Source organism: Anser cygnoides, chromosome 3, assembly GCF_040182565.1.
Source record: "Anser cygnoides isolate HZ-2024a breed goose chromosome 3, Taihu_goose_T2T_genome, whole genome shotgun sequence".
In the NCBI taxonomy this organism is placed as follows: domain Eukaryota; kingdom Metazoa; phylum Chordata; class Aves; order Anseriformes; family Anatidae; genus Anser; species Anser cygnoides.
Genome location: NC_089875.1, coordinates 48,668,880 through 48,695,941, shown reverse-complemented (window position 1 = coordinate 48,695,941; position 27,062 = coordinate 48,668,880). Strand labels below are relative to the sequence as shown.

The following is a 27,062-nucleotide window of genomic DNA, read 5'->3' as shown; positions in this document are numbered from 1 at the left end:
ATTCTACCAAAAACTGAATGAAGGGGGATGTAGTTTGGCCATAAGTCTCCACGGCTGTGGCACTCTGGTACCAGCAATGCACCCTGTGTGTGTACAGCAGGAGACTCAGCCTGGATTTGAAATGTTGCTTTCCAGAGATACTAGCATTGGATCCAAGACCTAGAGGAAAAGTGGACTTGTGGCTCAAAGCCAGCTCCTGCATCACCCCTGCAGCTGTCCTCCATCATGTCGTTGCTTTACTGTCCCTGTTGCAGGTGGGTTAGCTACACCACAGGTGCTTCCCATCCTGTGCACTGGCAAGCATCCCATTGCATGTTCCCACCAAGATCCTCTCCTCTGACCCCAGGGTGGACTGCTGCCCATGGTTTTCCCCTTCTTCACTCCTCACCCAAACCAGTCGTTGCACAGGTTGTCGTTTAATTGTTTCTGATCTGTTAACAAGAGAATTACAAAAGCAGAAATTGGGCAGTAGCAACTCCACCTCTGCCTGGGTAACTTTTGCAGATGCCTGGTTGAAAAGGAGTTGGGCATGGTCTCTGTTTTTGTGCACGTGCGTATTTCATCCCACAGCAGTTGATGTTCGTGGCACACAGGAGCCACGGGGCTGGTGGCAAGGATGTAGCCGCACTATTTGGTGGCTCCTGCTCCATTGCACCCTCCACAAAACACTGCCAGGGAACGGAGAAAGACGGTTTGGAAGAATTAAGCTGGTGCTGCTGGAGCTGGGAAGCTGCTTCTCGAAAGGCATGCTGACATTTTTCCCCATCAGCCCCCAGATTTGGAGTGAGGTGGGGGAGATCTGGGGGGGCCATGACCTTCCCTGGGACATCCCCCCCAGCAGCAGCTGCAATGGCTGTCACGGGGCAGGTCCTGCCTGCTGCTGAGTGCTCCCAGCTGACAGCTTATTTGTTATTACTTTAAATACCCAGTGTTTGTGTTAAGCACAGCAAGAAGTCTAGTAAACCGAAATGGTGACATTTAAAAAATGAAGTCTCACAAGTAGATGTTTAATCTTTCTAATAAGGAAGTTATCTGCTAAATACCAAGTTTAACAATTATGTAATAAGTCCATATCAAAACACAGATAATGACTGGTAGGCTATGCTTTAGCAATTGGTATTTAATTAACCTATAAAGGCTTTCCTACTTAATCTAAATTGCCCTTCTAGCCCAAAGACTATTTAAGGTGCAGTGCTTGAAGTACTGTCAGTAGAAGAGTTGCTTTAAGTGCCAAGGCCTACAGAAGGTACCTGAGGCCATATGTGCGGGGTGGTGGCCAAGGCCTACAGAAGGTACCTGAGGCCATGTGCTCAGGGTGGTGGCTCTGGGCGTGGGGGGCTACTGGACCCATCAATTCAGGTCACAGAACCACAGACTGGTTCAGGTTGAAGGGACCTCTGGAGGTCATCTGGTCCAACCCCTCTGCTCAGGCAGGCCCACCTACAGCAGGTTGCCCAGGGCCACATCCAGATTAGGGCCTCCCTTCTCCGTTCTTCCCCAGCCTTCCCCAGAGGAGCTGTAGCTGCCGTCCTGCTTCCTGCCACGTCCTCTGGAGTCCAACCCAGTGGCTTCATGCCCTTGCTGGAGCTTGGTTACAAAATGCGCTGAGGGGCCGTTTGCACCACAGCCTCAGGGGAGGAGGGATTGCGCCGGGCAATGTGCAGCTGTGCCCAGCTCCAATATGCTCCATGCCCATCCACAAGCCCCAGAGCATGGCCCAGCTTTGGCACATTGTAGGGTGTCTGTCATGTTTTTTAAAGGATGAGTTTACATTTGAAAGAGCAGAAGATGGTCTTAATACCAGATTGGCGTTTTTGGGAAGCCAGGACACATAGGCTTAAAGTAGTGCAAGAAATATCCCCAGCATTAGTATACAAACTGGGAAAAATGCAACCTGTGTCCAGGACATAGGGAATGGGCAAAAGATAATGAAGTAAATAGAGACAAGGTCTGGGAGGCTGTCTGAGCAGTCATATAGACAAGGTAAAGAGTGCAGTGAAAATCTTCAATCCTTCCTCTAGGTGAATAGAAGAGGGCAGGTTTGGGACACGACAGAGAGGAATAATGAAAACCATCCACAGAGATGGGGCAGTGTGATAGCAAACCTGCCACGACTGTACATTAACACAAAAAGGGCAAAGATCTTCTCCTACCCTACACGGAGGCTGCTGGCTGCCCCTCAGCTCTGCATGGCACCAGCAGTGCTCTGCGGGGCCTCAGCCTTGAGGGCCGCACGCTGCGCTGGCGCTGGTACTGGGCCACCAGGCAGGAGGAGAGCTGGGTGGTGGGACCAGGGGACGGCAGAGCCTGCTGCTCTTCCCCGGCTGACCTCTGCTGCCTGCTTGTGGCCTGCTCTGCTGAGCAGGGTGGGAGCGGGTGCTCGGAGCGCAGCTCGCCTCGCCCTCTCCAGGGAAATCAGCCTCCTCTGACGGAGAAACGCTTCTCCTCGGCAGGTTCTTGTGCTTGGCGCCTGGTGTGTTTTGGCATGTTTCAGGGCTCAGTGAAGTGTTTTTGAAGCTTTTTCTTTTCTACTGCCAAAATACCCCTGTGTCACAGCGTGTGTCTCCGCAGCGTGGAGTCAAGTGGAGACATGATGAATTTGCACATCCAGCCTTCAGGGAGAAGGAAGAAATATGGAACAAATTCTTCCTGAGCACAAGTCCTTCGATTTCAGGGGACTTCTGACCAGCAACTAAAGTCACTTGTGTGTGCAGCTCCCCTGCAATCTGCAAAGGGATGATGTGTTCAACCTGCTCCTGAAGCCTGAGGTGGATGAATAGTTCTGCAGGAACGGCTTCAAAAGGCGCTGGGAAAGGACAGGTATGCTGGTACATCAGGGAGGTACAGCAAAGGGCCCAGTTCTTGTTTTTCATGTCATGAATCCGCCCTTCCACCAGACTCCTTGCTAACTGATTCATTACTGTATGTCATGCTAACAGCAGGACCCTGCTACATGCCTCTTTTCACAGTTTTAAACAAAGAACCGGGTTTTACAGTTTAAATAAAATATCTTTATCTGTTGGTTGGCACTGGAAAGGATAGGATGTGTGCTGCTTGGGATTTTATGTCTGGCATGGATGAATTGTGCAGGAGGCGATGGAAACTGTTTTAGGCAGCAGCAGTCCTCCTTTGTAAAGCCCTCTTTGTGAATGCTCAGTGATTCTCTGTGGTAAAGTTGCTCTAAGAGTCTTAAGGAAGAGCACAAGTAGACATGGTAACCAGCTCTCTGTTCTCAGAAGACCAAACACAATCCCAGCCTGGCTGTGGCACTGAAAATAACAGCACAGCACTTTCATCAGGAGTCCCCAGCTTCTCCAAGCCCTGTGTATGCTGTGCTTGAGAGACTCCTAAAAGTAGACGAACTTTATTTGCAGTCACTGGATTGGAAAGGCAGATGTTTTCCTTCCTTCCTCTCTCTGCTGTCTAGTCCTTGTCAGTTTAGTTAACATCCTGAGTCCGTGTGAGACAATAAATGCAGTCACATGGGGAATTGCTGGGGTAAGGGGAGCATACATGTTCTGCTGCCTGTTTTTCCAGCCCTTGCACCTCTTACTGAAAAGTGGAAAATGCACCAAACTTTTGTACATTGGAGGGCACAATGACACAGTCTGGGACAGTGGGGAGCTCAGCTGTGTGCCAGCTCTGATGTAAACCTGATGGGATGACTGAAAGAAGGGAAGAATGAAAATTGGAAAATGCAGTCAGGAGATGTACAGGGTGACTTGCCTCTTTGCTGGCTTTAAGCATTGAGACTGTCCTAAGGACCCCACCTTTGTCTTGTGCTGAATGAAAAGCATAAGGGTGCTCAGATCTCACTTCCTAACAGATCAGGTCTCTGGGTGGGCATATTGCAGGATGCTGGATCCTACTAGAAAATATTTGTGAGTACCATCAAGTCCCAGCAACTTTAAAGTTGAAAGTGAATGTCAGCTCATGTGTGACATGTCAGAGTATTTTGGGACAGGCAGAGCACTGTAATATACTTCTTGATTTATCTGCTCTGGTTAGGTCAATGCAGTCTCTTAATTACATGTCTGTAAAAGGGGAAACTTGTTCATAAGTGGAGAAACAATATTGACCTGGACAGCAGTAAGCCTGATGGAGATGTGGTAAACTTGGATCAAAAAATTCCTTTTTTAACTGATGTGACTGTCCTTGTCCAGATGACATTCACCTCCTTTCATACAGCATCTAGCATAAAAAAGACATTGTCCGTAAAATAGTCTCAATCTAAATTTTACTATTATGCCTTGCACAGCTGTATTTTCTCTTTTGTGGAGTTGCACACAGAAGACCTGGTTTTACAGCCACTGATATAGAGGAACCTTCAGGTACAACAGTTATGTCCTGTCGCTAAGCATTATATGTAGGTCTGTAGTAAGAATTAGTCTTATCTCAAAATGCAAAGCAGTCAGCAAAACAGCAGGGAAAAGGACATGCTGCAGTCGTACTGGTGGTGGATGGATGCATTGGTGCCCCCCATTCTTCCCAGTACCTGCACCAGAGAGATGCCAGGGACGCACGAGGGGTTTCAAAGCTCTTGGACCTTGGGGCTTCCCTTTCTTTCCCCGTGGTGGGGCTGGCAGTGTGGAATGGGCAATGGGAGTTAGTGTTTGTGGGCGCAGAGTAGCTGTTACATGAGTGCCCCAGCTGCAAGGGATTTGCCTGGAGGAGCTGGTGCTGCCTTCCTCTCCTGTGCTCCAACGAAGGGGAGCACCACGACCAGGATGCTCACACCAGGCCTGGGGCGTAGGGATCATGTGTGGGGGGTGGTACTCCTGGAAAAATGTTTGCACGCGGGTGTTCCTGGCCTCTCCCTAAGCAGTGAATGAGCTGTCTGCTGCAGACCTCTGACGAAACTGTGACACCAGCCTAGGGACTATGTCTACACAGAGGGGCACATAGATATACAGAGGATACTGGTATGTCTGCGGCTGTGATGCAGAAGGTTGTCAGGGCTGTGTAAGCTGGGAGACGAGCTCAGTTACTTCCTGCAGTCTGCGTATGTGACCAGGACAGGGTGGTGGGCAGCAGAGAGAAGAGGTGGAAGTAGGAGATGAACTTTCTAGCATTCTGTCTTGTGTTCTCCCCGACAAAGACACAGCTTGATTCAACTAATGGCAGCAATTAGGGATAATGCTTTGATATGGGTTACAGATTTCCTTTATAATTAACCCCAGAGAGTTTATACTTTTTCTACCTACGGTCACCTCTCATATGTGTGGTGTGCATTTCATTTGTGGTTGTCATCTGTTTTCCCCCTGCCCCCCTTCCTAATTCCAAGACAACATTTGACTTCCTTCATTCATGCGAAATGGGACATTGCTGATGGAAATAGCTCTCTTGGCACCTCTTGTATCTGTGGGCTGATAAAGCAGAAGGGTGTATGGTGATCCTGGCCAAGAGTGGCCACGTGTGGTTTATGAAGTTACTGCTAATAGTTGCTGTTCCAAAGGCAGAGGCCAGAGGTGGCACAATAGTGTTAAGTGGGTTGGTGATACCGCTGCTCGAATTAGAAACACTTCAGGGGCCTGATGTGGTTAGCCCTCAAAACACGTCTGAGATGAAAGTTTTATAGTTCTTGTTTTCCCAGTGGGGAGATTAGCCAAGGCTGCCAAAGCACACTTTAGATTTAGAATTGGGAATTTTTGCCAATTAATCATTAGTTCAGGTTTCTATTTGCTTACCTGAATGAGCATTAATGCACCCAGCGCTAAAATGAGATCCAGTCAGGGCTCTTCTCCTCTTTTGCTGCCTGTCTCTGGCCCTGACCGGTTCACACCAGCCATGTGCCGTGAGAAGGTTGGACTATATTATCTTGGAAGTCTTTTCCAACCTGAATGTTTTTATGATTCTACAAGGACACTGTTAGCAGATGTAAGTGGATGTCTGCTTGGTGGCCATGCCTGTCCTTCTCCCTGGATATCCTCCCAGCAACCTGAAAACTTACAGCTTTCCTGAACATAAGGTTAGACCACACCTTCATGTTTAGCCTCAATTTGTGACTCTTTCCCATGTTTTTTTAATAATTAGCACCTGAATCTGATTGTGCTTTCAAAGATCCATTGGCAATGAGTTCCATGGTTTAACTTTGCGTTCTGTAAAAAATGTACCGAAGTATATTTTCTTTTACTTTTCTCTACTTTCACTTTTTTTTAATCCTGCAGCTTGATGATTTCTGTGACAACCCTCACCTTTTGCATTGCAAAGAATAGTGAGTAATACTCCCCGCTGAGTTTTTAAAAAGCACTTCTGATAATCATTCTTGACATCCTTCATGATTTTCTTCAATCATGTACCTCCTTTTTCAAGGTAAGGAGCCCTACACAGTTCAATCTTTTGTTATACACCAGGTATACCTTTGCTGATAATTCCATACTCAGTAAAAAATAAAAAATAAAAAAATCCAGGTATCATCAAGAATTGATCAACTGCCCAAATAAGCTGAGAGAAGAACATTGTTTTCCAACCTGGTTCCACTGAAGCCATGTTTGAGACAGGAGATGCAGTGCAAAACATAACTGAAGTTTCTCTGGAAAAAGACATCCTTAGTATAGCATAATGCATTGCACTCTTTAGAAACCAGTTTTCACTACCAATTCCTCAGCAGAGAAGTCTGAGCAACTGCCCTGGAATTATTATCCAAATTAATATTTTAGAGCACTGCCCTTTTAGTGGTAAAATCTGAAATGAGAATTAGCATTTTTTCAAGGGTTCCATATGATACATGCTCATGAGAACAAATGACACGTGTTACACCTACAAATACCCATAGGTACATATTTTTAATTTACATTTCAGATACTGATGTTGGTAGCCAGGAAGACAACACAGATGCTTTGGGTCTCAGACCCAGATGTTTTGGTTGTGGTGACAGCACCTGTGCCGCCTCCACTGGCAGCACTGGCAGCCCCAGCACAACAGCTGTCATTGCTCAGCCCTCGGAGGAGCAAACAAATCTGGTCTTCCTGTGCTGGGGGCCCAGGCAGCAACCTGAACGGGACACAGAGACTGTTCTCCATTGCAAAGCTACCTCAGAAACTCAAGGAAAGCACGAGTGAAATCAATCATATTTTACTCCCTTTGTTCTCTGAAAAGCAGGGGGGGAGGAGGAGGGAGGAAAGACACAGCCTGTTACAACAAAACAGGTGGTAGTTTTTTTTTTTTTTTTTTATTTTTTGTCCATGTACATTAGAATCTGTAACATGGGAAAGATCAGAGATGGGGACATCTTCCCAGTCAGGTACCCGCCCAGAGTGGGGAAGAAGCAGCAATGGCTCTGAAACTTTGACAGCCAGCGATATGGGGAATTTGTCTAAACTGAAACTTAGTGAGCAGACTCCCCTGCACAACTGAATCTTTCACCAAGCCCTTGCAGTAATTTCATATCAGTGTTTTTGTTTCACATTTGTTAATATGGATCAGGTAGTCTTTTTCTTAATGACTTTGCACGTATACCTTGATAAAGACAGGATGAAGATGGAGAAGGACTTGAAATACGTGATAGTTGCAGACTGATTCTGTTTATTTGTGTTAGTAAACATTTTATTTCAGGCTCAGTGCATTCAGCCTTATGTCTGCATAAACACAGGAGCCTCAACGATTCAGTGAGGCATCAGTGCTTCATTAAAATTCTCCAGGTAAAATTCGGGGCTTTCCTGTAATCAACGAGTAGACAGAGGATACAGGGTTTTGTTTGCAGGTTGTTTTTGTCTTTTTTCAATAGGTAGGTAGTTTTTACTGCTGAGAAGAGGGAAAATATAATGCGAGTGGCAAAATCTGGATGATGGTTGTATTACCAAAAAGCAGTGAATACAATCAAGTGCAGAAGAGAAGTACTAGGACAAGTTCTTTGACAAGATCAAGCTGCATGCTGAAGAGCTGCGTGCCCAGTATGATGCAACACACCCAACCCAATTATCCAGGCTATTTAAATTTGAAAAATTCCTGATTCAGTCAGAATTTGACTGAAAGTATTTGTAGAAAGGTGGCCATTAAAGATTAGCAATAGAGAGCAGGAAGGAATATGTATATATATTTTCCTTGTCAGTAAAGTATTTTCCAGTCATAAGAGTGTCTTGTGCCGCATGCTGATCTCACAGATGGTGCAGTAAATCAGGGCTAACTCTGAAAGTGTCAGTGGAATTGTCTTTGTGCAACTGGTATCCGAATTAGTCCCTGGCTGTGAAAGACAGGGATTGCCTTTGGGCGTAAGCACAGATAGGAGAACTAAAGGGTGTTTTTTTTTCTTCTTTTTTTTTTTTTTTTTTTTTGTGCCTTGGAGTCTGACTCACTTTGTGGCTTTGAGCATTTTGCATAATTCTTTTGCCTTGGTTTTCTCCCTGCAAAGTCAGCTGATAGTTCCAGAGGAGCTCTTGAGTGGAGAACTTTGATTATGGAAATTGCTTTAGAAATGCTTGCTTATTACCATTAATGGAAGTAACATATTACATTAGAAAATTTTAGCTCAGCCAAGGGATTTGGAGGGCAAAAGGCACCCCAGATTCACCAGCAGCTGTTTTTGAAGTACCGGCTATTAATCCATACACTGAAGAGATGCATAGACAGAGAACATTCAGCTGTAAGGGAAAGATACCACCCAAGAGAGAAGCAAAGAATACAATCCTGTGACTGCACGGGTCAGACTTCAAAACCTAGTACAAGCCCCTTGTGACTTGCATGTGAATTCAATATCAGGCAGTAGTGACCACAAGCCCTTCTTCTTTGATGTCTGCTCAGCATATATAAAATTCGAGGGTGTTCTGCAATATAGTTGTAGATGTGCAGGATTTGGAGGTCATCTGTCCTACAGAGACACAGTGGGCTTCTACAGCCCATCATGCTCTTTCCCTCTCCCTCACTGTTCTTCCAAAAGGCAAATGTAGCTTTTGGTTAAAAAATTGTGAGGAGTGGGGTCTGTATTGGTTACCTGTACAGTGACAGGAATATTTGTTAATATTGGGCACGTGTGGGCATGTTACCACTATAATCTTATTTCGTGTTTGAGATGAGATGCTCACATACAAAAGCCTACCTGTGTACTTCATAGGTGCTGGTGTGCTGCCAGAAGGGAGAAAGCTGGCAGCCTAGCAGCAGTGGTAGATCAAAGCCAGAGAGTGATGTTCTCCTAATGTCTCAAATAAATAATCAAGGACTAAGTAAAGGAAAAGAATGCTGCTGAACGTGTGCAGTTTCTGGGAAGAAAAATGCAGGAGCCTGCTCACCATGAGCACATCCTTCAGCTTTCTAATAGAGGAGGCTGGGACATGCCAAGAGCAGAAGATTCCTGGGCTTTACTATGACTCTGGACATTTAAGATGGAATTAATTTTGCCTAAACACAGACATTTAAAAGCCAGATGTCTGGCTTCCTTCTACAATCGGTGGAGGAAAAGGAGGTGATTTATCCAACCTTTCCCTGTCCCTGGGCTGTAGAGGGAGCCTTGTTAGACCAGATACTAACTTACAGACAGCTAAAGTTAGCAAGATGAATTGCTCTTTTACTGCTTCATACATTTAATAAATTGCACACTTTCCCCACAGTTGTGCATAAGGTCTCTGTTTTCCAGGGAGAAGGGAAGGTGAGGCTGAGATGAACTGAGTTCCCTGTGAACAGCTAGCAACAGAACTGAGATTACAACATACATGCACCCGACTCCAGCCCCCCTCTTATACTTTCAAATTATACTGCCTCCCAGGGACAAAGAATAATCAGTCTCCATGCAGGAAACCATTTTCCCTCACAGGCATAAAAGAGGGTCAACAAATACGGCTAAATGGACAAACACAACCAGCTCCATCAGGTGTGTTAAGAGATTTAGAGTTGCTCGTGGGACATCCAAGGCTCCTTACCAAACCCTGCTAACTCCTAAAGTTGGGTGGCAAGTTTCAGAAAAATTGGGCTTGTGGAGAAATATGCAGTGATTTACCTGCCTCGCCTGACAACAGCATTGCATCGTTGCTGTTGCTCTCTTTGCCGAGCATATGGAAGCTGAGTGCTCCCTGGCTAGTATCCAGACATCCAAAAGTTAAATTGATGGGAATTGCCATGAGGGTTCTAGCTAATGGGAGACATAAAGAATGAAGCCTGTTTTATTTTTGCTTGTTTCTTTCTTTGTGAGCGTTTTTGTCACAGAACAAACCTAGATACAACTGCATGCAACATATTTCTTCTGTGTTTCCCCCCTGGGGATGACTTACGCCAAGTTGTGATCTGTTTTGCTGTTCCAGCCCGTTGGGCTCATCAGTTTGTTCAACTGACTTCTTAAATGGGCTGATTTTTCCTGACTTCGGAAAAAGTGGCAAGAATCTAATTGCACTTATGGGCACGGGGTGCAACGTCAGGTCTGTGGGAGGGGAGGGCTCTGCTTCTCCGGATAGGAAGAGCTGGGTGGACAAGCCTCTTGAGGAGCCTTGGGTGATTTGCACATCAGTCATCAGCACACAGGATACGCTTTAAGCGACATAGCTGGTGTCTGCACAATCCGGTGCAGGATGCTTAGTGGTTTCTTATCCACAGGGACAGATGTTACAGAGAAGCTTAGATATGCACCTGTAGTTAGATTAAATATTTGAGGACCTATCTTCTTCAAGCCATTAGAGCTTGGGGTCCCTCTTCACAGACTGCTGTATATGCACTCTCTGGACCAAACTGTAGATTAATAGCTCCACAGATGGAGAAATATTTTTTTTTCCTAAATCACAGTTCTGTTTCATTTTTATGTTGCTTGCTACATTAAATTTTAGAGCTCTCTGATTTTTTTTTTTTTTAATATGCAAAGTAAGACCAGGAATTTTTACTGTTGCAGTTTTGAAAGCTTTTATTATTTTTTTTTCTTTTTGCCGTAAGCAAAACTCAGGAAATCAAAGGTGATTCATCTTTTAGCAGCAAGCGATTTAAAGCAAACAATGCTTTTTGATTTATGATAATGAAAAAGATTGCAGAGTGATGATGGGGTCAGATGAAAACTCACACTGCACAGATTTTTATGATAAGTATCATTATATTCATGCACTCAACTAATTCTGCACTATCAGTTTTATTTGTAGGTTTTATTTATTTTAGAAGTTTTTATTTAGGGAATTTATTGGTAAGGTGTGATTGACAGCCTTGGAAATAAAAGTCTGATATTCAGAGAACAGATACAAAATTTCCTCACGAGGCCCTGCCAGTACGCCTCAAGCTCTTCAGGACCACAGCATGAGAAGGAGAACATGAGAGCGGCTTTCTGAGGTCAGACTGAGAAGCTGGCATGGTATCCCATCTCCAACAGTGACCCATAACAGCTGCCTGGGAGTAGACCATGAAAGATGAGGAAACGCAGGACAGTGCTTCCCCAGATACTCCCCCAGACACCAACCATTTGAGCTCAGATAGTTCTTGATCTGGAGGCCGACATATGTAGGCATGCTCAGAGCATCCCCAGGAACACGTGTAGGATCCAAAGCATCCTGGGCCAAGAAGTTCCACTTTCTTAGCTGTGTTTTTATGACAGAACACATTTGCTCTTCCCACCCTACCCACCCCACCTTTTTTTTTTTTTTTAAAAAGTTCCCTGCTGGTTTCACTGGGTGCCCTCTCTCTTGGGCTGGAAAGGGGACACCCAGGTCCCTACCTCTATGCCTCTCACTGTGAAGGACCTTTGGTTTCTGAATCAGTCATTCAGCAACACAATTCCCTTTTTTGCTGACTTCAGGCCTAAACGTATCGTAGAAGATGACCATTAAAAACATTAAACACTAAATATGAACCCTGAAAAATGGAGTCAGTCCCAATCATAAGACCTTTTTTTTAATCAACTGCTTTTTGATTTTGAAGCTAAATAACATATTTTGCTTCTCTTGTGGATTTATAACTGCTGGAAGTACTTCTCTGTCATGCTTGTAATCTGTTTTATTTCATTTTATCCTGCTCCATAAATTTAGACCATTTTTTGCTTATTTAAGCTTAGCTTTCATGAATCTGCTTGACTCCAGGAGCCAGAGTTTTAAGAAATGGGTCAAGTACGGTGAGACTGAAGAAAAAGCCATAAGAGCTTGCAACACAAAGATTTTGTTTTGTTTTGTTTTTAGAAAACTCATTTAGGAAACATCTAAGCCACTCTGTACTTCACATAAGCTGCTCCAAAGAGTCACAGCTGGGTTTTATGTTTAAGATAGAGAATCAGCAAAAAGCAGGTCTGGAAAAGGCCGGTTAATATCAGCTGTCTCACCCCCCTTTCTGAGACAGGATTCCTGTGTCATTTGTTTGTCCAAACCGGCCTTAAAAATCCTCCCATGACAGAGCATGCAGCCTGTCTAGATAACCTGTTCCAGTGCTTAGCTCCCCTTATCACTAGAAAGTTTTTCTACTGTCTAAACTACGTCTCTCTTGCTGCAGCCTGAGCTCGTTACTTCTTATCCTGCCCTCAGTGGAGATGAAGAACGTTTAGTTGCTTGTTCTTTGCCGTAGCCTTTTAGAAAAGGTGCTATTGTGTCCTCCCTTGCTTGTCTGTTCCCTGGACTAAACAGCCAGTATTTCTTCTCATGTGCCATCATGTCTAGACATTTGACAATACACCCCGCCCTCCTTCCAGCTTCCTTGACTAGGTACATGGCCTTAGTGAGGCACGGTGCCTGGAAGCAGACCACGGGTTTCTTTGGAGAGGACAACGTGGGGGTGGTAATGCAAGGAGGAGATAGACTGTTTCTCACTTTTTACTAGCACGGCCTGTCTGTTCATCCCACAACATTTGGCTTTTATCCATAGCAGCACTGCGTCGTGGGCCGAAGCCACACACCAGAGCTACTTCACCTCTGTGCCCGGCCCTTCATGCAGAGCTGCGGCCCAGCCAGCCACCCCCAGCCACCGACTCCTACCTAAGGGCAGCACTTCACACCTACACCAATGAATTAATTAGGCCTTTTTGTGGAGAGGGGCCGAACAGCCAGGTACAATGCTTACACCTGGACTCAGAGACCTTTGGGCTTTAGCTTGACTGCTTGGGGACAACGCAGGCAGAGCAGAGATCTGTCTGACCACATTCACTTCATTACTAAAGGCACTTGAATGATATTGGAGGCCCTACCCTCTCCCTATCTTAGTTTTCTTGCAGCTGGGTGGTGTTCCAAGCTAAAATTTCTTTCTTCTCTTCCACAAGCCATGCTTCTAAGTAATGGCCAGTGACTTGCTTTTCTTACAGTTGCCTGTGTTTGGGACCTACGTCTCTTGCCATGTGCTCACCTGTGAGGTTATAGCTTCCATTTCAGACAGGCTTGTTCTACCCCTCGTTGCATCATAAAGTTAAATATTTCCACCACTTTCAGGCTCGTCCAGTGGTTAAAACCACCATGTTTGATGTCTCTAGACTGCCGTGCTGACATCTTTTAGGGATTATCCTCCAGTCAGTTCTCAGGCACTTTTTCTGGGCCTGCCTGTCTGGAGTGCACTATGATCACAGTTCTCGCGCATCCTGGACATGTGTCCAATATATCACGTGAAATGGAGTTCATTGATGGGTACTGACATATTTCACTCTTCAACATAACTTCAATATGCTTGTCAATTTTTCACTTCATGCACAGTGGCTTTAAAAATGCATTGAAACAGCATTTAAATGATCTTAATGATGCTGTTGGCAATATCATGAACCTATATTTCCTTCTTTTCTGCACTGGTTGGATCTTCCCTGCCCACTGATGTCTGACACTTTGCAGCTTATAAAAGTAAGGCATCAAAAAGATTTATCCAAAAAGATTACTCCTTTAAATAAGCAAGCAACAGAAATGAAATCTTGCAAGGAATGAGAGAACTTTGCCATTTGTTTCCATTTTCAAAAAATTTCAGGGAAAAGAGATGAGCTGGTTCTGGCTGTCAGTGTTCTTTACCTCTGTCTGGCCAGCGCCTCAGGACTAACAGCTCCATTCTGCTCTCACACAGTGGAGGGTATGCTGTGCTCAGTACTCCTTGTTGCGCTGTTGGAGTGTGCATCTCTCCAGAAAGTCAGTAAGTCACTTTGGTAGTACTTCTCTGCTCTGCCACAGCCCTTGGTTGTCAGCAGACCTTTCTAGTAGAATGATATTCATCATTTCTGACAAATCTGAGAGAATATGTGTAGACTTGTTATTACTGTCCCATTGCCAGGACGTCACCAAGCTGAAACAATCTCATTCCTACACAAGAACAGAGCCTGCAACCTAATGTCAAGGATTAGAGGTAATTCTGGAAAAATTCTGTACTGGTACTGCCTTGCGATCTCCATCTTGTTCATTCCAGCCCTCTCTCCTCAGCCCCATCCCATTCCTTCTCCAAAGAGAGCAAGACATAGATGAAGAAGATAGGACAAAGTGATTGAAATGGCTTTTTGCAAGGCACCTGATAACCTGACTTTCTTCAGCTAAGCACATAAACCTCTCTTTCTTGAAATTAGTATTAATGAGACACACCAATAACAGGTGTGCTGCCCTTTCCTTTTGGTTTAAAGTCAGGAGCAGCGTTGCTCTGGCACATGGGTAACAGGCTGAAATAGAGAGTGGAGGAAATACCTGGTCTTAGGCAAGGCTGCCTGGAGAATACAGGTAACAAGTTTCATGATTTTCTGCAGATTGTGACTGAACTGGCTGAGACAGCAGCTGTATTACCTTGAACCAAAAATATCTCATTGACAGTTATAATCTGTAAGCCTGTCAATTGTTCAGGCCTGTCAAGTTACACCATGTCATTTGTATTAGCTTGATATTGGGAGAGTTATCTCCTCTATTAGGAGAGGTAGTTAAATCTATGTTAGATATTATGCGTGCAACATAATATTACTGTTAGGTTGGTGATTGCTAAAAAGACTTTCTGATACTGTTTCAAGTGCTCCAATCTCACTGACTAGTAGCTTTTAATTTAAAATAAAAGCTATTAGCAATGCTGCGTTCTAAAGTGCTCAGAAACTGGCCTTACTCATATATTGTTTTGTTGCCAATAGCTTTAATCAGAGTTACCTTTTCTGAGTCATCAGTGTGACTAATAGCCTTGTGAGGCTACCTAGAATAGACTTCCTCTGAAATAATTTGTCCCCTTTGCACTAGGCTATCTCTGACCCAAAAGGTCAACTTTGGTAAATCCCTTTGATCTTCCATTGCATCACAGTCTACATGAATAAATAAGACAGGTAAATAAAAATATTAGTATCTTTCCTCTGGGCATTGTTAAGCCTTCTGCTGAAGGGAGCAGTATTTGTCATCTCTAATGCAAAATAAAATTAGTAAAATGACTTGCCCATATTCTCATTCTGAAGCAGTGATGGGATTAGGATCAATCACCTGAATCCCAATACCAAGATTTATTCACTAAAAATAAAAAAAAAATCCCGGCTTCTCTAAATCCATCACATTGCATTTTCAGGTTCATTCTAATTTGGAATATTGACGTATCATTCTAAATATTCCACCCTATTTATTCCTCTCCTCCAGCACACCTCAATTACCATATTTCCACGTGCCTGGACCATGAGTTATTTGTCAAGAAGGTTTTAATTCAACCGAATTGCAGCTTGTCCCTAGGTGTGGAAAATACAAGTGGTATCCTATCAGCCATGGACTTTTCCTTTGGAGTCAAAAGATCTTTCTGTCCTTAGTGCAGGATGCAAGTGAAGCCTTTATCTGTGGGTAGGTTATTTGGGGATTAAGGATATTTTAGGTAATATGATATCTGACTAGGTTCAGATTCTCTGTGAGATGGGTTTTACATGCTAGATTCATGTCAGTCCAGTAGATATTGTTATAGATAGATAAGGTGTTTGCGTACTATGAGTGGTTTGGGAATGTGTGATAGCAACCTAGTGATTCTAAGTTTTTAAACTGATAATAGGGAAAAGTTTCGGTGAACACTGACCTCACGTGTCTACTTGCCATGATGTCAAAGTTGCTCACACCTTTATGTGCAGCCATGGTTTATGACACCCCTTCTGCTGTGTGTCATGACACAATTTCACAAGCATTTTTTTAAGAGCAGTATGAAGTTAAGCTCTTTTAATTCCCCCACTTCTGTGTGGGTACCAGCCAGGGAAACCAAGGGACTACTCCAGCTAAAAATCACGTTGCTGTTAATCTAGCTATTTTTGTTGGATTGGCAACTGGCCTGACAAAACCACCTGTGCAAGCAACACTGAGCTGGGTTTTGTGGGAGAGGAATCAAAGGATGTCTTGGGTTGGAAGAGACATTAAAGATCATGTAGTTCCAACCCCCCTGCCATAGGCAGAGATGACACCCACTAGATGAAGTTGGCCAAGGTCCCACCCAGTCTGGCCTTGAACAGCTCCAGGGATGGGACATCCACAACTTCTCTGGGCAACCTGTTCCAGTGCCTTGCTACTCTTACAGTGAATATATGTTTCTTCCTAATGTCTAATCTAAATCAATCCTCTTCTAGTTTAAGACCATACCCCCTTGTCCTATCACTATCTACCTGAGTAATGAGTCCCACTCCATCCTTTTTATAAGACCCCTTTAAGTACTGAAATGCTGCAATGAGGTCTGGAGCCTTCTCTTCTCCAGGCTGAACATGCCTACCACTCTCGGCCTTTCTTCACAGGAGAGGTGCTCCAGCCCTCTTATTATCTTTGTCGTCCTCCTCTGGACTTTGTCTAACAGGTCCACATCTTTCTTGTGCTGGGGGCCCCAAACCTGGATGCAGCACTCCAGGTGGGGCCTCATGAGAGAGAGGAGAGGGGGTTCAATCACCTCCCTCCACCTGCTGGCCGTGCTTCTTTTGATGCAGCCCAGGATACAGCTGGCCTTCTGGGCTGCAAGAGCACACTGCTGGCTCATGTCAGGCCTTTCATTCACTAGAACAACCCTCAAGTCTCTTTCCACAGGGCTGCTCTCAATGAGTTCTTCTCCCAGTCTGTACTCATGTCCAGGATTGCCCTGACCCAGGCGCACCACCCTTGTCTGGATCCATTCCATGATTTTGCCAGGCACAGAGGTGAGGCTCAGCAGTCTGTAATTCCCTGGGTCTCCTTTCTACCCTTTTCAAAAAATGGGAGTGGTTCTTTCCTTTTTCCAGTCACTAGGGACTTGACTTGACTGCCATGACTTTTCAAATATGATGGAGAGTGGCTTGGTGACTACATCAGCCAATTCGCTCAGGACCCTAGGATGCATGTCATCAGGCCCTATAGACTTGTAGTTAAGTTGTATCAGGAGCTCCTGAACTTGCTCTTTACTTATAGTGGGAGGGACTCTGCTCCCCCAGCCCCTGCCTAGAGGTCTGGGGACTCCAGATGTGATGAGCCTGATCACCAGTTAAGACTGAGACAAAGAAGTACCACTGCCTTCTTCACGTCTGTTGTATGAGCTCTCCATCTTCATTTGTCAGAGGCAGTTTGCTCTCCTTAGTCTTTTTTTTTGTGACCAATGTACCTGCAGAACCCCTTCTTGTTATTCTTTGCATCCCTGGCCAAGTTTAGTTCTGTCAGTGCCTTCTAAGAACCAGGAGGAAGCATGATTGGGGGCAGAGAGGGGCAGTCACTGAAGAAAGGTCTTTCATACTCAAAGAGCAATTAAAGATTCCTTATTCTGGAGCTTTGTGAATACATATATTAGAGCAGTTGTCTCCTGTTTTGTTTCCATATTTAAGTGATACAGTTGCTGAAGACTATGGGCAGCATTAGTCACTGGTAGGCAGCGCAGTCTGAGAGACTGTCTTGGCACCTGAGCCGTCTAAACTAACACAGCGTGTCAACATTTTTTCCCCTTTATATACCTATTAAAAGTATCTTAATACTGTCATGTATATATGCACATATAAGTACATATATGTGTATATATATATAGACACATTTATAAGAGCAGTATGTCTTCCTTCAACAACATTTCGTCATTCAACAGAAATCTGCAGACACGTTAACATCTAATTAAATATTTTCTGATATAGGATTACCTATTTTTCCCTCTATTTAATGAGATTCCTCTAGCAAGATTTGGGAAATAGTGTTTTTTTTCTTTTTGTATTTTAAGTAACCTTTATGCTTCCATATGGCTTCTATGACTCAGGCTTTATCATTTATAGATTACAAAGTCACGATTAAAGTCCTAGATAAGACTAATGAGTTGAACATGCCAGACAGAAGCAATTTAAAAAAAAAAAAAAATTCTAACTAAATTTTAAATCTCCAGAGAAGGCGTAAATTTACAATGCAATATTGATTACAAAGAGTTAATTTGTCTAATGTGTTAACTCTGAAAAATTCTGTGATGCCTGAAAAATAGAGGTTGTGTGGCTGGGTGTAATCATGTCTTTCCCCACCCTCTGCTCCATCATGCTATGAGAACTGCATTATTCTTGATAATGATACTCAATGAAATTTTTAAGGACTCATTCTTTAAAACACAAGGGTTTGACTGTGTATTACCTCGAACATTTCTATGCTGTTTCTGCAGTTGCTATTCTACAATTTATTTTCTACTCTTGGTGGAAAATGTTTACCTTGTTCTGGTTTGCTGTTATTTTTAATAAAGTTCTCCAGTAAATTAATCTGTTTCAACAATACTAATCTAAGATGTGCTTTTCACTTTTATGATAAACTTTTATTACCTAAGGTCATGTAATCGTAACCAGGTGGTTACATTCCTTCTTCAGTGCAGAATGAAAGGAGTGAAGAGGTTGTGCTGTGGCTGGAGGGTGAGATACACTTCTGATAAGCTGTTTTACCTTCTTGTATGTTCTTGATCCTATTAATTGCCTTTTGGAGGTTAACAAAAGCAAGAGAACAGATGCTTGACAATCGTAGAATATCCTGAGGTGGAAGGGACCCATGAGAGGATCATCGAGTCCAACTCCCGTCTCCACACAGGACCACCCCAAAACCAGACCCTGTGTCTGAGAGCACTGTCCAAATACTTCTTGAACTGCAGCAGGCTCAGTGCTTTGACCACTGCCCTGGGGAGCCTGTCCCAGTGCCCGACCACCCTCTGGGTGCAGAACCTTTCCCTGACACCTAGCCCGACCCTCCCCTGTCCCAGCTCCATGCCGTTCCCTCGGGTCCTGTCGCTGTCCCCAGAGAGCAGAGCTCAGCGCCTGCCCCTCCGCTCCCCTCGTGAGGGAGCTGCAGGCCGCCATGAGGCCTCCCCTCAGCCTGCTCTGGGCTGGGCTGGACAAACCAAGGGACCTCAGCCACTCCCCAGATGACTTCCCCTCTAGACCCATCACTGTCTTGGTAGCCCTCCTTTGGACAGTCACTAATAGTTTTATGTCCTCCTTATACTGTGCTGCCCAAACTGCACACAGCATGCGAGGTGAGGCTGCACAAGAGCAGAGCGGGACAGTCCCTTCCCTCAACTGGCTAGCAGTGACATGCCTGGTGCACCCCAGGGTATGGTCGGCCCTTCTGGCTGCCAGGGCACACTGCTGGCTCACGTTCAACTCACCATCAACCCAAGCCCCCAAACCCCTTCCCATGGGGCTCCAGCCCCTCTTTCCCTAGCCTGTATGTATATCCAGGGTTGCCCAGTCTCAGGTACAAAATCTGGCACTTGGCCTTGTTGAACTTCACACAACTTGTGACTGCCCAGCACTGTAATCTATCAGGATCTCTACGCAAGGCCTCTCTATCCTCTGTGAAGGTCTATCCTCCGTGAAGTCAACAGATCCTTCTAATTTAGTATCACCTGTAAATGTGATCCTGTGTATCTCAGCAATAGCTCTGGGTCCACACCAATGATTACTAAGGGACAAATAGGATTTTTTTTAAATCTCTTTTTTTTTTTTAATTGCAGTGGGTACAGATTGGGACAGGGAGAAAGAAAATTTCTTTCTTCTTTCTCATGAAAGTTGGTGGAAATTCCTGTATAGGGTCCAGTGGTATACAAATCTCTCATTTCCCACGTGCCTCAGGCTTCAGCTCCCCATGAAAAGCATTAATTTAATTTAAGAAAGGGGAAGGGAAAGTAGAGCAGGGAAAAAACCTTCAGAAGAAAGCGTGTATATGACACGCGGTGCTATTGGTTAGAGCAGGGTACAACCCTGTTCGTTGTGCAAGTTCAGATCCTCCCCTGAGGCCTCCTAAGCCCTCTGAACCATCCACGTGAGATGCTAGGATCAAGAGCTGCTGAAATTTGAGTGCAAGTTTCACATTCCTCCTCTTTCAGACAAGCATGTATTTGTTCAGGTTGCTTTAAATTACTTTTCATTGATCTGGATGTTTCATACTCAAGCTGAAATATAAAAAGGTCACATACAGTAATTAAAAATATATTCTCCTCATGAAAATTGAAGGGGAAATTTAAGCTTTAATTAAGTCAGAACAAAATATGAAAAGCATCATTTTCCTATTCAACAGCTTTTCCTTGAATGTACTTTGCTTTAGGCACACACACTCAAAGATATAGCAGTGCATTTATTTGCTCTTTTAAAACTATTATTAAATATGCTACAAATTCTTTATCTGTGTGTAATCAGCAGAGCTTTCACCTTGTTCATCTTTGCTAAGTCCTCATTGCTGGTAATGATAAGGAGCCAGAAGAAAATGTGATAAAATACTTTACATTACTGTGATCTTATTGCATGCACTTCAAAAAAGTGTGTACTTCGGTTAGGACAGGCCGGTATAAAAATTTTAGTAGTGTTATGGCTAGACTAGAGATGTTTAAAAACAAGTCTTTAAGGTACTTAAAGTACTATAAGGTATTTAAGTGCTTTATATAAAACAGTGTTTATATATATCTGTGTGTATATATATAATCATATATAACTATGTGCGACTGGCCTCCCAGAAAGGGATGGCTTTAGTTGATGTAGTGCCTTGGACAACTATTTTGGAGTATTTTTAAACAAAATAAATAAAATATGGCAGTCTCCATTTCTAAACTCCTGAGACTGTGTCTCCTGTTTCTGACAACCTCCAAACACATATGCCATATCTGCAAAATCAACCCCAGGCTCCTCCAGTCCTATTCTTCCTTCACCGTGTTTCATCAGCAGGATGCTAATACCTATGTATACATGTTTTGTTTTAAGGTCTATTCTTTTGCTTTGTCGTGTCCTCAATTTCCAGTGGAAAATGGAAAAATTCACCTCACTTATGAAAGCAGTATCTGCCAAAATTCATTTCAGAGGAATTTCTGAAAGCATCTCTTCTTCCTTGCCTGTGACCCAGGGATAGCTGACACCTTTTTCTTATCTGGGAAATGATTAAAGATAATCTGTTATTTTTACAGCTGTCAAGTGCATCTGACAATATTTTTCCTTATATTCACATGCATGCTGCAGAAGGCAGATGCTTTTACTTTTTGTTTTCCTGATCTCAGATCCCCAGGAGGATAAAGAGAATTAAATAAAATGTAGAAAAACTTTAGCATGAGAGGTTTCAATATTGCTGAGGGATTTAATATATCATAATTGTTCAAGACTTTGTTTCTTTGTGGATCTCTTTCTCCTTCACTGCGATTAAGTTCACAATGAAGTCTAGATAAATATGACATTTAACGCAATCCTATTCTTGCTGCTATGGAGACATGGCTTGCAGAGTGTGGTGTCTACATCGCTTTGGCCTACAACAACATAAGTTCAGCACACTTCTGCAATATCTTCCAGTCTCCCTGTCTTGGTCACTGTAGCTTTGCACATGTGTAAGTATACTTGGCAACTTTGTGATATTTGTCATCCTTAAAGCATTTCATGGGCCTCAGTTAATGAAGTCCTGTGAATTTGTTTTTAGGCAGGAAGGGCCCATTACAACACTGGAAAAGGGTGAAATTGAGGTACAGAGATAGTAAGCCTAGATCTTCTCAGGTGCTCAAGTACCTAGCAGCCTGGTTTTGTATTATGATTTCCCCAGGGGCAAACCCATTTGAAAGTTTGTCGCCTTCCACAGCTCTGCCTGCAGTTTGTCCTTCCCCTCAGTCATGTGACATAAATTGTGGTGTTTGTGGGGCCTTCTTGAAAGTAGGTCAGAAGCAATGTGTTGCTGAGAATATGTCCTCGCCCCAAAGGGGAATTTTTTCTTGTTAAAGATGGAAGCAAAACCAGGACTTTGTTCACAGTGACAGGGTGATAGTCCTTTCAAACGAAACATGTGCTCCTTTCTGTGCATTTAGAGGAGAAGACCACCTTTTGTCCTAAGATGAAGAAATGTTTTGTAAGGGTTAAACAAAACAAGCATCCCTTTCCAAATTTCTGTGATTTATTTTTTTTTTTTAAATCTGGATTTCTTCCGTGACCTCCTTAAAGCATGACTTCAGAAACAGGCGGCAGAGAGGAATAGGAATTATTGCTTGAGATCAAAGAGAGGGCAAGAACCTTATTAACCAGTTTTGCCAGTGAAGAAATCATATTTTGGAATAATTTCAGTGGAGATTAATGGGAGTTCAGTATAGAAGAAAACAGAAGGCTCTCAACCTAGGCAGCATGAATGCAGATCTGTCCATATTAGGTCAACACGAATACTAAAATCATTTTGTTCTCTAGCTGGTTACAACTTTCTGCTTAGCAGCTCAGCAGGCTGTGATGTGGGGTCCTGCACTTGACTTGCTGCTTAAGTTTGGAAATCCTGGTTCCCCCAACAAAGCAAAGGCAAGCTCCCATGGAGCAAGCATGTCACACTCTATACCACCATGGTGTCAGTGTGTGGAGTCCGCTTGATGCACAGTTTCTTGTAATTGTTATTTCTGCCTTCCCCATATAGCTTTTAATAAAGGACACAGCAATGAGGACTGAATGGCATTTATTATCCGGACAGTGTATCATGGCCAGTTAGCCTGATGGATTGGTGAAAACATGGCCTGTCCCCACACCATTATTCAGTCCTTAAACAAGGATTTTTTCCTTAGTAAAGGCTGAACTGTGACACTATGCAAGGTTTTCAGATTTACCTTGTGTTGCTCATAAAGAGCACATGCCTCCTGTGCACGCTCCAGGGGGGATAGTCTTCAACTACGACCCCTAAGGGGCTTTGCTCAAATTTCACATGCATCAGGCATCAGTACACGAGGGCTGTGTCTGCATGCAGGAGAGGGCCCAGGCAGATGTAGTTGTGCTGGTTCTTTAACTCCTTTACTTTAAAAGTGTTTTAGAGGTACTTTAGTTCTCTGAGTGGGGAAATCAGGGCATGTGCACATTGCTATTTAAGCCTTAGGACATACCAGGACTTACCTCTAGATTGCTTCATCTGCTTCATATTCCAAGTCCTAATAATTTGGATTTTTCTTTCTCCTGGACCTCTAGTTGCAGTCAGAGACTTGCCAAGCTTCCGTAAGAGCCGAGCTTTCTCTTTTCATGGGGTCTGAACAACATGCTTGTGCTCCGGCAAAAACACCGCAGGCAACTCTGGCCAAAATAAAGCCCTGGTGGCATGGACAGTTACTGCATCAGGAAAAATCTCGAGGAATGTTTGTTTCTGCAGGCGGGTGATGCAAAAGGACTGTAAGGGCAAACTGATAGCAACAACTCGGTGACTTCTGTCAAGTGGAAGAAAAATGTACTTTGATCCTTTGGGAAATACATTTGGACGTAGCTAGTCATGGAATATTTAAAGGAGCCTTTGGGAGAAATTCTGGTGAGAGAGCCTAGTTTGCAGCCATTACCTGTGGTAGCTGTGAACTGTCACATCTATTTTTCCTCTCCTGGGGAGAAAAAAACATTGCCTGTTTTCAGTGACAATGGGGGCTTGCCCTGTAAAACAACTTTCTCTGCGACTGTTGTGCAATGTTTGTGAGGAGGCGAAACTGAGCAAATCAGATTTGTTTACAACAAGTAGGACTTGCTCCTTGGAGGCTGTGGCGATGCAGCTTTCCCAGTTCAAAATGATGCTAATTGGCTCCCACCTAGTCACCGAAAGGGGGGCTCTGTGATTTCAGATATGTCACCTGCTGGAAATGACTAGAAGCCTGCAAATGTATTCAGTTCCTCAGGGAATGGTTTTTATCCTTTTAAATGAGTTTTTGTGTGAAGAGGTATTTGATAGAATATCCCCGGTGTAAGATAAATAGTTTCCCTGAGTTCAGGACTAATTATCCTCAGGGACACAACAGACTGAACAGCTAGATGAGCCAGAAATAAAATGGTATCTTGTGGCTATAGTGGGAAGTAGGCAGTTACACTCCTACCATACACGATTAGATAGCTATCGAGCTTGTTATTGTAGGAGAGGAAATGACCGGCTTTCTCATACGGAGCCTCCACAAATAACAAAGGACATGTGCACTGCGGCAGCACTCCCTCTCTGTCATGTCTAGGTGGATGTACAGCACCAGGAGCCATTGCTGGTCATTCATATTTCAGGCCAAACACAGTTATAGGCCACGCTTTCTGTGTGGTGGTGCACATGCATGTCATGTTTACACAGCATCCGTATTTAAAATATGCGTGTCTTAGGGAAGAATAAGACAGCATGCTTTAGTTCTCCCCTGCAAGTCCAGGAATAAAATCAGTTTTTGTCGTGTTTGTCCAGTGCATGAGATCTTTTTCTGTTTTCTTTATCACTTCATGTTTCTCTCAGTTATTTTTCACTGACACTTAGTTCAGTGTTTGAGGCTCCAGGTTGTGACTGGAAGCTGAAGGGTGAATGAGTGTTGAAATTGCTCCTGTAGTCTGAACAAAACCAACCAGATATCTCATGAGAATTCCAGGGAAAAGTTAAATCTTACAGCTTTCAGTTAAGTCCCCCCCCCCGCCCCCTCTGCCAAAGCTTCCATTAAAGCCAGCTGTAGTTTTGCCTGAATAAGGACCGCGAAACATAGCCAAATTTTGCAGGATAAAAAGTTCATCTCCTCTTTAAACTCTGGATAAGCATCTGAACTCTCCGCCACAGTCCTAAATTAGCTCATTCCCGGCACAAGCCTTGCTCCAGGAGAAACCTCGCCAGGCCACGCCGCTGGGGACGAAGGCTTCCTCGGGGTCTGCGGGCACAGGGTCCGTGGCGAGGTCCCTGGTGAGCACCGCCACCTCACAGCTGGGAGAGGGCAGAGCTGAGAGGAGGAGGTGCACAGCACGGGTCTGAAGCCTGCGGCTGACCATACTGGCCGGGATTTGCCGTCTGTCACGTTGACCGCAAGTATTGTGGTGTCTTCCCCAAGCAAAGGGTTGTGGCGTGCGGCCTGGAGGTGACAAAAGTGCAGATGGTTGCAGCTCGGGAGGAATGGGTGCAAGCTCTTGGCTGGCCGAAGGCACGTCTGGCTGGCGCTGCTATTTATAGCTGGGGGAGACGGAGTGTAACAGCGCAGAGCCTACGAGCAGCCAGCTTGAGCTGTTTGAAGGGCACATGCCTTCCGTGGAGAGGGCAGTTTGTCTCAGCTCTGCTGGGGGCAGATCTGGACTCACCCTTTGATAAAAAGACCTCATTTGTCTGCTAAAGCTGGGGCCCAAGTGAGAGCGCAGTGGTGCGCCAGCCCTAGCGATCCTCCCCCCGCATCCCGGCATAGAGCGAGTACATCAGCAACACATTTCTCTAAAAGACTATTTGGAAGTGTTTATTGCTGAAGTTGCCAAATAAAGACACAGAAAAAGGAAGGAGAGAAGTCCCAGCTCTAGCCAATGGCTTCGTGCTCAGAAGGGTATTTTAACCAACTGCTGAGTCTGAGTGCTCACATTGCCCTTGAGCGTAAGGCGTGCTGGGGAGGTGTGAAAGCAGGTCTTGCTTGGCAGGAGTAACCCTTTCTGCGTGCTCCCTCCTGGCCCTCAAGGCAGTGCCGTCAATGGGAGCGGAGGAGCTGCCTCTCAGCATCCCAAGAATCCCTAAATTTTAAGTGAGCATTGAAAATGCGGAGGTGGCATTCATAAATTACACTTCTCTAAACAGGGTGCCTCTAACTTGTGCCTTCACATATTGCAGTCGCAAAGCTATGAATTTTCTGATTTTTGTCACACTCTGATAAGATTAAAAAAACACAGTTATATTCGATCCTGCTGACTGAGTTGCAGAAGTAATTTCTCATTCAATTGAAATCTAAAACTTCAGAGATTTCATGTCCACTGGGATGGAAAGTAATTTATCAATTCCCATTAGCTTCAGCCACCAATCAGGGAAGTTTTTATTTTCATTTTAGCAAAAAGGATAATGTATACCACCTACATTTCATACACCGACAGGGATTTCAGAAAGCAAGCAGCTAAAGCCGGGCTCTCTGCCTGTTTAGAAAAAAAAAATATATATATATAAAAGCTCTTTTCTAAGAAAAACAGAACTTTGTATTTGGTCTGCAACTTTTATGAGGAGAAGGATCCAAAAGTCAATACCTGTATGTTTTGAGATTTGCCCTTTTTTCAGTTACTTTGAACAGCTTTGTGGGAACTTGTGGCCTTTCAAGCCTCTTATTTTTGTACGTGCACATCTGCATTTCTTTTGAGAGTTGCTCTTCTAATACACAAACATTTGCTAATGGTCTTACGATGACTTCAGATTACATTTTTTTCCAAGGCATGCAGGCAGAAGAGGGGAGGTTGCCAATCCCTTATAAAAACAAGAGCAGTGACATGAACTGCCTTCAGTTCTTGTAAAGATAAATAAAAAAGAAGAAATGCAAAGAAGTGGCAACCTGAGGGTTGCCTCAGTTCCCTGAAATTCCTATGGCGGAACATTTGGGAGAAAGAGAGACTTGCTATTAGTCAACTGTATTGATTTCTGCCACTAAGGAAAGCGGGAGAAAAAAATATTTACTGTGCTAAACCGCTGGAGCTTTCAACCGGTTCGTATTGAAAATTGTCTCCTACGGACTTCCCTCCGTGGCTTTTCCTCTGCGGAAGGGAAGACTGGAAGAGGCATCAGCGCAGAACAATGAGAGGCAGTTCCTGTGTGCCCGCCGGCCTCTGCAAGGGAAACGCACGCTCTGCCGGAGGAGTTGCCTCCTCCTTGCCGTGAGCAATGGGGTCACGAAGCCATTTGCAGAATCACGGCAGATCAAGTACGGCTGTGACTAAAAAGTGATCACTGTGTATTTTTAGATCTGGTTCCTCTAAGTGGCCTTTTCAGTTGCTGTGAATAGCTGCAGCATAATAGTTAAAGTAGACAAAAAAACAGTCCTGTTTCAAGCTGCTTAATACATAGGCTGAATTTCGTAACAAATCACGTGGTTTTGTGTTTGGGAGAACCGGAACGAGTGTT

General features: G+C 44.2%; 2 long non-coding RNA genes across 2 annotated transcripts in view; one reads left to right on the top strand and one right to left on the bottom strand.

The window, feature by feature from the left end:
- LOC125183203 (uncharacterized) overlaps nt 1-25,119 on the bottom strand; it is a 48,128-nt gene extending 23,009 nt beyond the window's left edge. The window contains exon 1 of the long non-coding RNA XR_010830323.1: nt 23,117-25,119. This is a non-coding gene — a long non-coding RNA (uncharacterized lncRNA). The remainder of the gene's footprint in view (nt 1-23,116) is intronic.
- LOC136790427 (uncharacterized) overlaps nt 1-27,062 on the top strand; it is a 276,363-nt gene that overhangs the window by 39,031 nt on the left and 210,270 nt on the right. The gene's annotated exons all lie outside the window — the stretch shown is intronic.